This window comes from Myxine glutinosa, chromosome 6 (genome assembly GCF_964187855.1).
Source record: "Myxine glutinosa chromosome 6, kmMyxGlut1.1, whole genome shotgun sequence".
Lineage (NCBI taxonomy): Eukaryota > Metazoa > Chordata > Myxini > Myxiniformes > Myxinidae > Myxine > Myxine glutinosa.
Window position 1 is genome coordinate 164853818 of NC_136266.1, and position 14998 is coordinate 164868815.

The following is a 14998-nucleotide window of genomic DNA, read 5'->3' on the forward strand; positions in this document are numbered from 1 at the left end:
AGATCAAGGTTTTGGATGGGGGAGGATAAAAGATGGTGGTGAACAGCTGTTTTAAAGACCTGGAGGGTGGAGTGGGATTGAAGAGAGTGAGGGAGTTTGTTTCAGAGGCGGGAGAAAAGAGGAATGAAGGAGTGAAGGTGAGCAGAAAGTCTTGATTTTGGCAGTTTAACCATAAGAGGGTTGCAGGCAGATCTTGTGCGACCTGTAGGAATATTTTGGGGACAGAGCCCAGAGAGGGCTGGGGGGGCAAGGCCAGAGAGGAGTCGGTAGAAGACGGAAAGACCACCAACCTGCCTGCGGTGAGTGAGTGAAAGGCCCTTGGAGTTAGCTTCATCGCGGGAGATTCCAATGATTCTGAACGCTTTGGTTTCAACAGCGTGAAGACGGGCTAGGTGTGAGGCAGGAGCACCAGACCAGAGGGGAGGGCAGTATTCCATAGAGCTGCGGATGAAAGCCTTGTATGTGGTGAGGAGCTCAGGTGTGCCAAGGAAGGCCTTAGCACGACGGAGGATGCCCAGTCGGCGACTGGCTTTGGAGGCCAGATTTGAAATGTGGTTTTCCCAGGAAAGATCATGGCAAATAGTGAGACCCAAAAACTTGAGTGACAGAACTTCTTGGAGAGGATTATTCAGAAAGTGGATGGGAGGGTTTTCCAGTCGGTCCTTTCGGAGAGACATCGTAAGAGTGTGAGATTTATCAGGATTGAAAGACATGTTCCATTTGTTTGCCCAGTCTGTGATTTTGTCCAGGTCTGCAGAGAGTGAGGAGGCTGCAGACTGCCGATCTGAGGGATGAGGAATGGAGCGACAGAGAGTAGAGTCGTCAGCAAAGAGATAGAGAGGATTTTCAAGAGAGTCAGAGAGATCATTGATGAAGACCAGAAAAAGCACAGGGCCCAGAACACTACCTTGGGGAACTCCAGCCTGAACGGGAAGAGGAGATGAGAGAAACCCATTCAGGGCCACACGTTGACTACGACCAGAGAGGAAGTCCGCCAGCCATGCGTGGAGATTTCCATGGATACCAAAGGAGGAGAGTTTGGTGAGCAGAGCAGGGTGCCAGACCGTATCGAAGGCACGTGAAATGTCAAGGGAGACAGCTCTAATTTCCTGTTTGGCGTTGAGGACCTCCATCCATTGTTGAGAAAGCAGAAGCAGCATGTCCAGAGTAGAGTGACCAGGTCTGAAACCAAATTGATGATCAGAGATCAAGCCATTGGAGAAGAGGAAAGATTTCATATCTGAAGCAATGATGGATTCCATGACTTTGCTGATAATTGGGAGAAGGCTGATTGGTCTGTAGTTGCTGGGATCTGTTTTTGCACCTTTTTTGTGCAAAGCGGTGATGTTGGCTGATTTCCAAGCAGATGGCAGATGACCTTGAGCAAAAGAGAGGGTGAAGAGAACAGAAAGAGGGAGTGAAAGAGTGGAAGAACATGATTTTAGGACCCGTGGGCTGATGCCGTCAGGACCAGTTGCAGAATTAGAGTCGAGGGTTGACAGAAACTTTTCCACCTTGTCAGGAGGAAAGGACACAGAGTCCAGGAGCAGCTGGGTATGACTGGGTACGGTGGGTACAGAGAGGGATGGGTTTGGGACACAAGATTTAGAGGCAAACACAGAGTTGAGGCATTCAGCTTTTTCATGTGCAGAGTCGGCCATTAAGCCGTTTGAGGTGAGGGAGGGGATGGAGGGGGAACAAACACCAGAAACAGATTTGACCAGACGCCACCAGGATTTGGAAGAGGGAGACAGATAAGAGAGTTCGGTCTTGAGAATGGTGAGATATTGTTTCCTGGCTCTCCTGAGGGTGGACACACACTTGTTTCGGGCTTTGTGAAAGGAAATGAGATTTCCTTCCGTTGGATTTGCTTTCCAGGAGACGAAAGCAAGTTGTTTCAGGGCAACAGCCTCACCACAAGATTCCGTGTACCATGGACGGGAGGAAGGGTATGACAACTGAAGACGAGATGGGATAAATCTGTGCATGAGAGAGAGCAATTTACTTTGAAAGAATTCCCAGGATGAGTTGATGTCAGAGGCGGTAGAGATGGGAGACCAGTCCAGATGATTGATGGCTGCTTGAAGAAGGGGCCAGTTGGCCTGAGTGAAATGTCAGACTCGTCGACGCTGAGGAGGCTCTCTGAGAATGGTCAGAGAGATGTCCACTTTGACAAGCACATGATCAGATGAGCCGATTGGAGCAGAAGAAGAGCAGCAGACATTTTCAGGGAAGTTTGTCATAACCAAATCCAGAAGAGAAGATGCTCCGTTGACTGAGATCCGGGTCGGGAAATTGACAGATTGTGTCAGTCCCAGTGAGTCGCAGAAGTCCTTTGCTGAAGAGCAATGTCTGGTGAGAGAGGTACCCACACCCAGCCAACTGGCATGGTGACAATTGAAATCACCACATATGAGGAAGAGAGAGTTGGGATGGGTAGATAGAAGTTGGTCCATATTATCAGACAGCGAGATGTAGATGGAGTCATCGCTGTTTGGTGGACAGTACAACACACATATGAACAAAAGGTGGGAGCGAAGGGGAAGCCGTAGCCAAATGTATTCCTGGGGGTGAGGTGGAGAGAGGGCAGTGGAGGGCGAGTGAGGAAGAGAGTTTTTTATAAAGATAGCAACCCCACCTCCAGGACGAGGCTCAGGTCTATCATACCGGAGGAGGGAGTAACCTGGGAGAGATACCAAGACATCAGAGACATCATGAAGGAGGAAAGTTTCTGTTAAGCAGATCACATCTGGTTTGTCAGAAGCAACCTGTATGGAGAGATCAGTCAAGTTTGAGCGAAGGCCCTAGATGTTTGAGGTCCATACCGTTAATGAAGAGGAAGGGGGAGCATCGGGTCCAGAACAGGGGGGGGGGGGGAGGGGTAGGGTAAGATGTGGAAGAGGAGGAAGAGGTAGGGAGAGCTGTTGAAGGTGTGTCAGAGATTTCAGAGATTTCAGAATAGCTTGGAGAAAGGGAAGAATGGGGCGGACAAAAGGTTTGATGGAGATTGGGTGAGGCACAGTGAGGTGTTATTTGAGGAGGGGGAAGAGCGAGGCAGAAGGTTGGGGGAGATGAAGTCGTCTAGGCAAGAAATTCAAAAATGTGCTTATTTAAGCTGCATGAGGCATTTTTGAGGAAAAGCAAACAAATAGGTTTTTCTAAAAGGGATTTTCGTGCTGAATATGAATATCTTGTTTGTGTTTCCCAAAATTGCCTAATTAAGTCATTAATTAAGGTCAAAGTTCAATAAGTGCAAAATTCAGGTTTTCACAGAAATTATTTTATTTTTAATATCCAATACAGTGGCGAAAAAGTTTATCGAGTATCTATCATATTAAGCCATATATCGTATGTCAAAGATTTGAATTTAATGGAAAATGTGAGAAGTTCGCTGTTCGCTGTTCATGGTAAGAATTGTGGTACATGTGATAGGGACATGTGATATGTTCACATGTGATATGTTCGTGAGATGTGATATCACAAGAACGTGAGATGATGTATCATCTCGTGAGATGTGATATCACAAGAACATGTGATATGTTCGCTGTTCAGTAAAGCTGTTCAGTAAATGTCAGGCACCAGAATCAATGCCACCATCCAGTGATGCTGCACATCACCATATACAGCGTGCAAATTACCAGAGCTTCATATGGAGAGAAGCGTGCAATCTAAACCCAGTAATTCCTTCCCCAATGGACTCTGCTGGATGGAAGCTGGCTGATGGTCTTCTCTCACCGGTGCTCACATCTTTACCCCCTATCCCAAAAGCATGCAAGGGCATTGTACAGTGTGGCTGTACCAAGGGTTGCACCAGTGATAGGTGTTCGTGCAAGAAATGGGATTTGAAGTGTACGGACGCATGCAAATGCAGTGTCTCGGAGACCGTAACATGCAAAAACAAGACTAAATAACGCCAATGCTAGGATATTGCCACAATACGGTTATTTGACACTTCATCAGTGTTGGTTTAAGGGGGTGAAATATAAATATAAAATATAGAAATATAAAAAAGGTGACATATTCCTTTCTAATATATTGTTAGATATATTGTTGTCATATATAGAGAGGAAACCAAAATCAGTTTTGGTGGCCTACGTTGGAAAAAAGACAAATCCATGCGACCAAAATTGAACTGTTATTGAGATATTGGCAATTGAACCGTTATTGAGATATTGGCGATAGAATCAAGAATTCCGATCACATTTTTCATTTAATTTGAATATTCGGCACATAATATGACGTTTAATTTGAATGATATGTAGAAAATTCTTGTAAATTCATCTAGGGGACGTCAAATAGGACCTTACGAAAATTTCATAAAAATTCGCATTTTGTACTAATTAACCCCTGACCCTAATTGGTGGCTAATTATGCAAATTTCGCAAAACAAACAACAAAGTCTCATTCCCCTGAACCTAGACAATGATGCTATGCCATATACTCTTTTCACTGGTGCATTTTGACATGAAACATCAAAGGGAAATCGACTGACATGGCACTCCGTAGAAAGGTCAACCGTTACGGAGATATTCTCCATAGAAGTGAAAATTTCTTTCACATTTTCCATTAAATTCAAATCTTTGACATGCAATGTATGGCTTAATATGATAGATATTGGAAAATCTTTTTTACCACTGTATTGAATATAAAAAATAAAACAATTTGTGAAAATTTGAATTTTGCACTTATTGACCTTTGACCTTAATTAATGACCTAATTAGGCAATTTTGGGAAACACAAACAAGATATTCATATTCAGCACAAAATTCCCTTTAAGAAAAACCTATTTGTTTGCTTTTCCTCAAAAATGCCTCATGCAATCACATTTGCTGGAAATTGAACCAGTCTAAAAGCTGAAATTGGGAAAACTAAATGGTCTATTTTACTCCCAGGGGTCCCAGGATTACCCACCCAAAATATATTTGCGATCGCTTCAGCAGTTTTTGCGGTACCTTCGAACAGACAGACGGACATTTGGTGAATGATAGTAAGATGAGGCGTTTCCAATGCAATGGCAGATCAAACACGAGCGGGGGTAGGGAGGGTTATGTGGGGGGGGGGGGAGGGGGGTTTGGGGGAGAATGCCGCGGCTTACCTGTCGGTCTGACGGTGTCTTCACCCTGAAAATCAACTCAACCCGACGCGGATGTAAAATGTACAAATATAAATATTTATTACGCGACGGAAGATCTAAAACCTTGATTGGGATCCCACTCACAGACTTCATATACAGCACAGGGGAATGAAGAATAAAATAAAACGTTGTGTCCGTGTTTATGTTGGGCTTATCTCAGTCTGTGTCTCGGGTCGATCATACTCCATCCGACGTGGCTCCGGTTGGCACGAATCGCTCGGCTCGTCTGCTGGTGTTCCACCGGCCCTCCCAAAGACTAGAACGAGTTGAGCGCAGCTCACTCCTCCGGCTGTGCCCGGACCCGTCTCGCGGAGTCGCCCCCTTGTCCGGAACCAAAATGAGAGGTCCGCCAGCACAGGAATGCGCAAAGGGCAACAAAATAAGAAAGGAACGGTCTCCATCGAGTGGAAGGCAGGAAGAGGCAGAGGCGAAGAGGGAAGCGAGAAGAGGAAAAAATGTCCGTCTCCCTTTACCTCTATCAGACGTCTTCTGATGTCAGCTCTCTATCTCTGCCAATCAGTGCGTCGTTTCCTTGCGGCTTTTTGCACCTTCCTCACGTCCTGGTCTTTTTCCTCCAATCAGCGCGTCGTTTGTTGGAAGCTCGTCCGACCGTGCAACGGTCGCACGTCCTTGTGGTGTCCAATCAGTGTTGCGCGTCCTTCATCCTTCCTACGCTCCAACCGGTGCTCAGGTTGTTGCTCGCCCCCCCCCCCCCTCCTGTCAATCACGAGTTCTCCGAGGCGTGACTCTCGGCAAGCCTGTGCGATGTCTGCTTGCCATGGCGCCGTAGTGTGCGGTCGCTTGCTGTCTGCTCTTCCGGTCAGTTTTATCGTCTTGTGGCGGAGGGAAATTTAATTAGTGTGTGCACTAATGGATCTAACTAATGTATGTGATGTGTTGCTGTCTGCTCTTCCGGTCAGTTTTATCGTCTTGTTTCGGAGGGGAATTTAATTAGTGTGTGCACTCATGGATCTAACTAATGCATGTGATGTGTTGCTGTCTGCTCTTCCAGTCAGTTTTATCGTCTTGTGCCGGAGGGGAATTTAATTAGTGCGTGCACTAATGGATCTAACTGTTATGGATTAGGCCCTCATTATGGTTGTTGTTATCATTGTTGGTTCTAGATATTATGCTTATTGTGACTTAAGGGAAAGGGTTGTTGTGGTTAAAAGATTTAAAAGCGCTCCTGGTAAAATGTGGCCGGAAATCCGGATCGTGTCCGGAAGAGGTGGAGCGAGGAAAAAAGAGGCGGGAGTACATCGAAAAGAGACGTGTTTGTTGAAGCTCCGGCCCGAGCGTTCGACGTACAGTGCGAGTGAACTTTGCGTCCTTGAAGGGAAGTTCGGGCGATGAGAAATATCGCCGGAGTGCGTGGAGCCTGTGTCGTCGGGTATTCTCATTGAGGTTCCGGAGGATCCGGGCCTCAAAGTCCGGGTTGGAGCGAAAGCCGTCCGCCATCTTCGCCACATGAGCAACCTGCAGTGGACAGGCTTTTGTCGTGTCGGCTGGGCATTATTCCCTGGTGGTTTGCTGGGGACGGCTGTGCAAGAAAGGGGCACGTGAGAATTATACGGAGGCTCACGGATTGAACCGCAACGTGTACGTCAGAGGGCGTCTTTGTGAGGTTCCTCTCCACCGCTGTGTTGCTGGGGGCTGAGCCCGTGACCTCGGGGTCGTCTCACTCGTCTACGCCTCAATTGACCATCGGGCCTTGACTCCCCAATCGAGGGAGCGCACAGAGACATTGGGAATTCGCCTTGGAGGGGCGCAGAGACATTGGGGGAGGTGCCGTGAGTGTGGGGTTAAGGGGCTTGACAAGGATATTATCGTAAGATTTGAAAGTAGGGGTGATTGCCCCCATTGTTGTATGGCTCTTTGGGTGTGATCTATAATATATTATGGTTTGTTTATTACCTGGTGTGGTTGCATTATTGATTCGACTGTTTCATTTGCTGGTTCCATTGAGGGACATTATTTGCTGGGTTTCAACCAAGGATAACATCTTTCTGCCGGGGACCCTCTCGGGGTTCGGAGGTCCACTGAGACCAGGGGTAAGGGGGGGGGGGTGGGACCCCGTAACACTAACTAATGTATGTGATGTGTTGCTGTCTGCTCTTCCGGTCAATTTTATCATCTTGTGTCGGAGGGGAATTTAATTAGTGTGTGCACGAATGGATCTAACTAATGTATGTGATGTGTTGCTGTCTGCTCTTCCGGTCAGTTTTATCGTCTTGTGCCAGAGGGGAATTTAATTAGTGTGTGCACTAATGGATCTAACTAATGCATGTGATGTATTGCTGTCTGCTCTTCCGGTCAGTTTTATCGTCTTGTGCCGGAGGGGAATTTAATTAGTGTGTGCACTCATGGATCGAACAACACATGTGATGTGTTGCCATAAGGGACACCGAATGATCACAGAGGTTTGACATACCGGGGAGTTAGCCTAATCCCTCTTCTACCTATCACCCGATCATCCTCGCATGATCACAGCTGCACACTTAATCCGACATTCGGGCTACAGAACTTATTACAGCGAGATTCCCTTTCCCGACAGATGAAGCACCGACCTATGCAGATCTACCTGGATCTATATTGCCCGACCCAACCAACATAACACATGTTTATTTATTCCATATACTTATTTTGATTGATGTAATTTTATATTTATTAAATTTATTAATGTAATTTTATATGATTCATATTATTTTTATGTACATTTGTAAGTTTTATGAAACAGTTTTATTATTGTAAACTTGACAAATTTCAGTCTTCAAACTGCCTTGTCCAGTGTTTAAATATTTCAATAAACCGAAATGAATGAATGAATGGACTAATTAACTTTTAAAATCGTTGATGTAATGAATACCGTCCCTTGGACCTATAAATTACATGATTTGAATGGGGAAGAAATCTTGGGTTCATTTTATTGACAAGAATTACAAAAGCCCCAAATAAGCAGATAATGCCCTTGAAAGCAATGGGTTGGCGCTTCACAATCCTCTACTATACACCGCTATGGACACTCGAGGGCCAAGTTCAGGGCGTATAGTAGGGGGCATCTGCTGAGGTATTAAAAATAATAAATAAACAATCCATGTAATGGGGGACGTTCGCAGATCTGTGAACCCCAAACACAGAATCCTCAACTGAATAACCAGTCAAGGCTTAACTTCGAATCTATTTGACCTTGCCGGACACCCAACCGGTCCCCGAAGTTTCGTCCAAATCCGTCCACAACTTTTTGAGATATCCTGCTATGTATCGTTTTTGGCCCCATCTCCCAATGGTGAAGAATCACTGAAAAATTCTAGTCGCCGAATCCAGATCTTCATCAAAATCTAATCATTTCGTCCTTGTCACAAACGCGACATCTCTGCCTGCGACCGTTCACTTGAACTAGATTCTTCTATTCTGATGTGAAAAGCGAAATGTACAACATTTAACAACTAAACGCGGACGTCGTAGGAAACACCGTTTAGATTTCCCGCCCGTTGTGTGTTTTCTCTTGAACCTCTCCCGCCGCTGGTCGTGTCTTTTGACCAAGCAGGAGTTAAATTAATTGAAATGATTTAATCTGAAAGCTCCGGTGAGTAATCCTCAAACGATCTCTTGTTATTATCTTCCACTGATTTTAAAATAACATTTACCTCAGCTGAGGAAGAAGCCAGGACGAGCATTTCATGCGATCCACAGGTGCTTGGAGTGCTGACCACGCCCAAAAGGTGAATTATTGTGTTGTAGAGAAGTAAAGTCGTCCTGGTTTTAACAATGTTTTATTTATAATTCAGCCATTCTGCACTCTGTCTGCGGAAATATTCACATTTCTTCTTTGACCAAGTTGCACTTTCACCCCTGATCGTTTGCCCTCCACTTCCGCCTCTTCCGTTGCCGAGCAACGGGTTTTGAGACAGATCTTCGAAGGAATGAGGGAGAAGAGTGAAGGCTGAAAGAAGGAGGTGAGCAGCAGGGGTGTGTTCCATCAGCAAGCCGCTTGTAATATCGATAATAACAGGTGTCGAACACTCCGCTCTGTTACCTTGGAGTGCTTACTTAAGCGCTTTGAATCAAGCGAGCCGCTTGGCTAGCGATAAGCGAGCTGCTTGCTCACGGAACACCCTGGGAATTGAGGCCCACATGGTCCGCCGGCTGGTCGTGCACCCCCACCCCTAGTACCATACCTGGGTGGCATCTTTTGATTCCTTTGGATGTCCTGCGTGAGTAATACGATGTTAACATAAAATATCTTGGGTTGGAAATTTGTACTTCAGGTACCTTGTTGATAGGTGCCCATAGTCACGTGAAGTGAACTTCATACTCTGAAATTTCGGGAATGTGGTTGCTCAGCAACCTCCTGCCTCAATTTGAATAAACCTTTCGTTGATTGTTGCATATCATTTGAAAGGTTAAATCCATTGTCTGTTCAAGGATGTAGCAAATATTCATTTCTGATGAATATTTATCCGAACAGTCATGAAATCACAATAATAAACGAGACCGTCACAAGGAGGAGCACACATACCTCCACCTGACTGTTTATTTATTGTTATTTTTTTTGTATACAAGTTCGAGGTTCGTGTAAGAGCTAACATTGATCACAAAAAGACAAACTGACACATAAAACGTATGATAAAGGGAGCAGGAGACAACATGGAGAGCAGGGATATCGGGAGATCTGTGGGAGGGTGAGGGCTTGGGGGGAGGAGGCATGGGAAGGGGTTTGGGGAGGGGGTGGGAGACGTAAAAAAAACACATGGACACTGCTAGGGCTTCCAGGAAAGAAGTCAGTATTTCAAAAAAGTGGGTCTGGGGTGAATTAAGGCCAAACAAAAAAATATTCATGTTTAGCGTCCCCGCCCGCTTCCTTTTTTCTTTTCTTTTTCTTTTTTTTTTTTAAACATCGTTCGACTGATCGCGAGCAATCAATTTTCTCACTCTCTCGATTTGATAGTCTCCATCATAATTGTTTCATGGCCGCTCACACAAAATAATCCCGTCTGTGATACATGTACATACAGGTCCAGCAGTAATATGCGGCTGGTTGTTGTAGACTAGCAAAACGTGTGAGCGTGCTATAGAATGTTCGCTAGCGCTGGCGTGCTGTAGTTTATTTGCAAAGTAGAGTACACGTAGCTTTACCATGTTAGGAAGAAGATATGGTTGAGAAATAATGAAATATAATGTAAAATGCATTTAGATACATTATTGTATTGTAATAATAAAATAGGTAAGATATTGTTTGCAAATCTCATCTTGAATTTTTCTGTATACCTGTATAAAGACACAAAAGAAAACAAAGTACAGTTGTGTAGCGGTTGCCGCTGAACATACACAATCGCCTTACACCTGCCGAGGACGCAACCATGGAGCGATCGCTGTGCCGGGCTCGCCCAGACCACCCGGAGACGCTCAGTCTCGCCTTTCCCGGGCATGCCCGGACTCGCCTTTCCCGGGCCCGCCCGGCCTGTCCGGCGACACCCAGTCTCGCCGTTCCCGGGCATGTCCAGGCACGCCTGGCCCATCCGGCGACACCCAGTCTCACCGTTCCCGGGCATGTCCAGACTCGCCCAGGTCTCCCGGACACGCCCAGTCGCGCCTTTTAAGGGCAAATGCTCCGGCATGAGATATTCGAGTGCTTGTATATAATGCTTTCGCCCTCTCATTGGTGGAACGCGCACGACGCCTGCTCGACCTGCCCGAGCTCGGCGACACGCGCCTGTCCGAGCGAATGGATTACATGCTCTCGTTGCTCGGGGAGCACGCCCCGGATTTTCTTTTTCAAGAGCTGTTCCTCCGTCAGCTGCCTAGCCAGGTACGCCTCGCCCTGGCAAGCACGCAGATCACGGATCCCCGCGCCCTCACCAGGGAAGCCGACAAGATCTCCTCGGCAGGCCAACGCATCGGGGCAGCGACCTGGAGCCCGCCGCCGTCTGAAGCAACGCCCATGGCGCCCGAGCACCCAGCACGGTCGGCGGCCGAACTGCCGGCGCAATTGGCGGCCGCTACGCCGCGCCGACCGCCTCCAACACGACGACCGGGGCCTACACCTGACCAGGCGTGGTGTTACTACCATGCCAGGTTCGGACAAAAGGCCCGGACATGCCGACCCCCGTGCACTTTCGGCAAGTCGGGAAACGGCCGGGCCGGCGTTCATTACCAGCCATGAGTGCCAGTCACACGGGCAACTTACTTTTTATCAGGGACAAAGCGTCCGGACGGTGCTTCCTGTGTGACACCGGCGCCCAACTGAGCATCATACCCACCTCCGATCAGGACAGGCAGTCCGCGGTTTGTGGCCCCTCCTTGGTGGCGGCCAATGGATCGGCCATCTGCACCTTCGGCCCACGCAACGTCACCCTCTGCTTCGGCAGCCAGCGCTTTCATTGGACTTTTGTGACCGCAAGCGTGCCCATGGCTCTGTTGGGCGCCGAATTCCTCTGCGCACACGGGCTGCTGGTTGACGTCAAACGGCGTGGCCTCGTCAACGCCGAGACCTTCAGCTCCCTCGCATGCACGTTGAGCAGCTCCACGCCGACCGAGCTAGCATGCGCCCTCCCGGCGGCGAACGAGTTTGCTTGCCTGCTCGCGGAGTTCCCGGCCCTCACGCGGCCGACGTTTTCGGCTGTCGCGGTACGACATGGTATCGAGCACCACATACCAACTACGGGCCTGCCGGTCTACGCCAGAGCCCGCCGCCTCGACCCAGCCAAGCTCGCCATGGCCAAAGCCGAGTTCGATGCTTTGGAACACCTCGGCATCATGCGGCGCTCCGATAGTGCGTGGGCTTCGCCACTACACATCGTACCGAAGCCGGGGGGCGGCTGGTACCCATGTGGTGACTACCACCGCCTTAACGACGTTACCACCCCCGACAGGTATCCGATCCCACACATTCAAGACTTCTCCGCTCGTTTGGCAGGATGGGTCATTTTTTCGAAGATCGATTTGATACGGGGATACCACCAGGTACCTGTCAGGCCGGCCGACGTCCCAAAAACGGCCGTCATCACGCCGTTCGGCTTATTCGAATTCCTTTGAATGCCATTTGGCCTCAAGAACGCGGCTCAGGCGTTCCAGCGCTTGATGGACGGCATGCTGCGCGACCTGCCGTTCCTCTTCGTCTACCTGGACGACATCCTCGTCGCCAGCGCGTCCCGGGCCGAGCACCTCCTCCACCTCCGAACACTGTTCGGGCGCCTCAGCGAGCACGGCCAAATTGTCAACCCGGCCAAATGCCACTTCGGCACGACGGCCGTTGATTTTTTGGGCCACCACATCACCAAGAACTGGGCCATGCCGCTGCCTACCAAGGTCGAGGCCATCACCGCGTTTCCGCGTCCCCGCTCCATCAAGGCCCTGCAGGAGTTCCTCGGAATGGTGAATTTCTATCACCGCTTCGTGCCCCGCGCTGCTCAGCTCATGCGGCCCCTCTACGAAGCCCTCCGGGGCAAGCCGGCCAAACACGACGTCGTCTGGTCCGCAGCCATGGACGCGGCATTTACAAGCTCAAAGCTGGCCCTCGCCGACACAACACTGCTCGCTCACCAGGTGCTCAACGCTCCCATCGCCCTCACCACGGATGCCTCCGACTACGCGGTGGGTGACGTACATGAGCAATGGGTGAACGGGGTTTGGCAGCCACTCGCTTTTTTCAGCCGGCAACTCCGCCGAACGAGCTCAAATATAGCACGTTTGACCGCAAGCTCCTCGGTCTACACTTGGCCGTTCGCCATTTCCGCCACCTCCTGGAGGGCCGACCCTTCACGGCTTTCGTCGACCACAAGCCGTTGGTTTACGCAATGGCCAAAGTCACGGAGCCGTGGTCGGCCCGCCAGCAGCGCCACCTCTCCGCTATGTCGGAGTTTACCACGGACATCCAGCACGTCGCCGGCAAAGACAACGCCGTGGCCGACTGTCTTTCTCGGGCCAGCGCGAACGCGGTCCACCTCGGCGTGGACTTCGCGCTTATGGCGGCTGACCAGACCACCGACACCACGGTGCAAGCCCTCTGGGCGGCGGACACGGGCCTCCGCCTGGCCAACGTCCCCTTCGCGGACACTGTCCTGCTCTGCGACGTCTCCCAAGGCCAGCCTCGCCCCATCGTGCCCGTTACTTGGCAACGCCGCATCTTCGCCTCCCTCCACGGCCTTTCCCACCCGGGCCGGAAAGGTTCCCAGAAGCTGGTGTCGGCGCGATTTGTCTGGCACGGCCTTCGACGGGATGTCCGCGATTGGACCAGCACCTGCACGGCCTGCCAACAGGCCGAGATCCATAGACACAACCAGGCCCCGCTGGCACCTTTCACCATGCCCGAACGGCGTTTCGACCACGTCAACGTGGACCTGGTGGGCCCCCTCCCCCCATCAGGGGTTTCACACACCTGCTCACCATGGTGGACAGGACCACCCGGTGGCCGGAGGCCGTTCCCCTCGTCTCCACCACCACCGCCGACGTGGCGCAGGCTTTCTTCGCCACCTGGGTCGCCTGTTTCGGCGCACCGGCGGACGGACCGCGGGCCGCAGTTCACCTCCGAGCTGTGGGGCGCGGTCGCCCGCAACCTGGGGGTCAGGCTCCACCGTACCACGGCCTACCACCCCCATGCCAACGGGTTGTGCGAGCGGTTCCACCATTCCATGAAGGCCGCGCTCATGGCCGGCCTTCAGGACTGCGGTTGGATCGACCGGCTACCGTGGGTCCTTTTGGGCCTCCACACGGCCCCCAAGGAGGACCTCCGGGCGTCCACCGCCGAGCTGGTCTACGGCTAGCCGCTACGCGTCCTGGGCGAATTCGTGCCCGACGCTACCAGTCCCTGGTCCGCAGCTCGACAGCGCTCGGACCTCCAGGAGACCGCCCGACGGTTTGCCCCCGTGCCAACGTCCCACCATGGTGACCCCCAGGCCTACGTCCCCCCAGCGCTTCACACAGCGGAGTACGTTTTTGTGCGTCCACTGGGGGGCCACTCAGGTCGCCGTACGACGGACCCTTTCGGGTCCTGCGACGGGACGACAAGTCCTTCATCATCGACGTCGGCGGCAGGTCGGACCGGATTTCGGTGGACCGCCTCAAGCCGGCGCACGTGGACATCGACCAACCACCTCGGTTGGCCCTTCCTCCGCGGCAAGGCCGCCCCCCGTCCACGGTGCCTCCCGCTCGACCACCCACCCCCACACCGGACCCCCCCCCCCCCCACGACCATCCAGGGGTCGCTTCGGCCAGGTCATCAGGACCCCCCCTTAAATTGACCCTGCCGGTGCAAGTCGATTCTGGGGGGGCGTGTGTAGCGGTTGCCGCTGAACATACACAATCGCCTTACACCTGCCGAGGACACAACCACGGAGCGATCGCTGTGCCGGGCTCGCCCAGACCGCCCGGAGACGCTCAGTCTCGCCTTTCCCGGGCATGCCCGGACTCGCCTTTCCCGGGCTCGCCCGGCCCGTCCGGTGACACCCAGTCTCGCCGTTCCCGGGCATGTCCAGGCACGCCCGGCCCGTCCGGCGACACCCAGTCTCGCCATTCCAGGGCATGTCCAGACTCGCCCAGGTCTCCCGGACACGCCCAGTCACGCCTTTTAAGGGCAAACGCTCCGGCATGAGATATTCGAGTGCTTGTATATAATGCTGCCCGATAAACGGGCTTTTCAGAGTACCCGAGTTGATTTGATGCAATAAAGAAACTCGGACGAATTCCAGCTTTTTGTCGCGTCCATTCTTTCGATTCGAGTTGGAGCACAGCTCCTTCAGTATGCAAATATATGAAATGGTCTCTTTTACTCGTCTTTTATTAATACTAGGGCATGCCCGTACTATATATATATCTAAAATTATATCCCCCCCCCTCTATTTACATTAAATGGTTTGGTTCATTCGC